The following is a 1,889-nucleotide window of genomic DNA, read 5'->3' on the forward strand; positions in this document are numbered from 1 at the left end:
GTTATTAGAAAGAATCAATTCAAAGATTAAAGAAAAAATATTTAAATCTGTTAGGAATGAGACAGAAAACAAAAACAGAGATCTATAAGAAAGTAAAAAAGATTGCATGAGAATTTCAAGTTCTATTACCATACATTGAACAGCAAGAGAAATTGATGATTTTGTGATAAAACATAAAAGTGAAACATCCCAATTACTGAGGAAATTGGAAATTTACCATTAAGAAGGACTAGACCCTTGGCTGTGATATAGGAAAAAACATTCATCTTAATTGAGTCCAGCCATAACTATCTTTCAAAAGTCCAGTGAAAAACTGGTCTTTCTAGCAAACAGCAGTGTGAGTAGATTGGGCGAGGTTTAACAACAGTGGAAATAAAATATATTTTACTTACTTCTCAACATCCATCACAGCACAAGTTCTTTTTAAAAAGGATAGCTGGGGTCTGGGTGACAGCGGCCTACAGGTCCCCTACTGTCATCCAGAATTCTCAGGCTTTCTGCAGAGATTTGAAAAACGGCAACAAATGGAAGTATCAGCATCTTTAGTTCAGCATCCTTGGCTGTGGAGTAGATAGATTCACTTTTACCTGAGAACCCTCTACAAGAACCATTTAAAAATGCTTGGAACTATATAGTGAATAATTACACATAGTTCCAGATTGCAACATGGGAACCTTGATAGTTCATGAGGCCCTTTATTTCTTGTTCTGTTTACCTGGATTTTTGTTTCAATTTATACATTACATGAAAAAGTACAAAATTCAGAAAAATAAATCAGAAACATGGGAAAGCCAATAGAAATGTTTTAAAGTACTTCTCTTTAATCAGTTTTGTATCCAGCTTCCTTTGATTTGTGGAACTTATTATTTTACAGAGTATTTTAATATTCCTTATGATTGGGAAAGAATGCCAAGACGGTATATGCTGTTGGGAAGATGCGTAGGCTGTGCGGTGATTGAGGACGCCTGGCACCATTTTCTGCATAGGCTCTTACATCACAAAAGAATACATAAAATATATTCATAAAATTCATCATGAATTTCAGGTGCCATTTGGGATGGAAGCTGACTATGCATATCCGTTGGAAACTCTGATTTTCGGAACTGGATTTTCCATTGGAATCATGCTTCTGGGTGATCATGTCATTCTTCTTTGGGCATGGGTGACCATTTCGATAGACACTATTGATGTCCATAGCGGTGGTGACATTCCTCTCAACCCTTTAAATCTGATCCCTTTCATTGCTGGTTCTCAACATCATGATTTCCACCACATGAACTTCATTGGAAATTACGCTTCAGCATTTACATGGTGGGATAGAATTTTTGCAAGAGACTCTCAGTTTATTGCCTACAATGAAAAGGTGAAGAAGGTTGCAAAAAAAGACTGAGTAAATATCTCTTCTAAACCTTCCTGAAGGTACTTTTCCTGAATTGAAGTGAGTAGCTACATTGCTTCTGGGGAGCAGAAATGAACAACGATACAAAGGACATTAACAACCTTGAACTATCTTCCTAGTGGGAACTTTTTCTACTCTACATAAAAGTTCTGTGTGTGTAGAAATAAGTAAATAGATATCGAAGTACGATTTTCACGAGGAAGTTTCAAAGTTGCTAACCTTACAGAAAGGTTTGAAGTAATGGAAGAAGTATTCATCTATGTCTTTTCCCCGATAACACCATATTCCTGAAGTTGAAATTGGTCTTTAAAATCTTTTAAATATATAGTGGTCATTTCAAAAACTCTTAGCAGGGTGTTAGTCTCATATTGAACTTTAAGAATCTTTTAGAATTTGCCTAAACATCAAAGTATCACGAGTTGAATCACATCAAATGACAGTGTGAGTGAGGCTGCCGAACCAGGAAGAGCCAGCACCGAGAACCTCCACT

At 36.2% G+C, this 1,889-nt stretch overlaps 1 pseudogene; it reads left to right on the top strand.

Moving 5' to 3' along the window:
* The first annotated feature begins 681 nt into the window (after positions 1-681).
* Positions 682-1,443, top strand: LOC109268234 (methylsterol monooxygenase 1-like; annotated as a pseudogene).
* Positions 1,444-1,889: the final 446 nt, after the last annotated feature.

This window comes from Panthera pardus, unplaced genomic scaffold, assembly GCF_024362965.1.
Source record: "Panthera pardus isolate Hobbes unplaced genomic scaffold, ASM2436296v1 HiC_scaffold_24, whole genome shotgun sequence".
NCBI classification, from domain to species: Eukaryota; Metazoa; Chordata; class Mammalia; order Carnivora; family Felidae; genus Panthera; species Panthera pardus.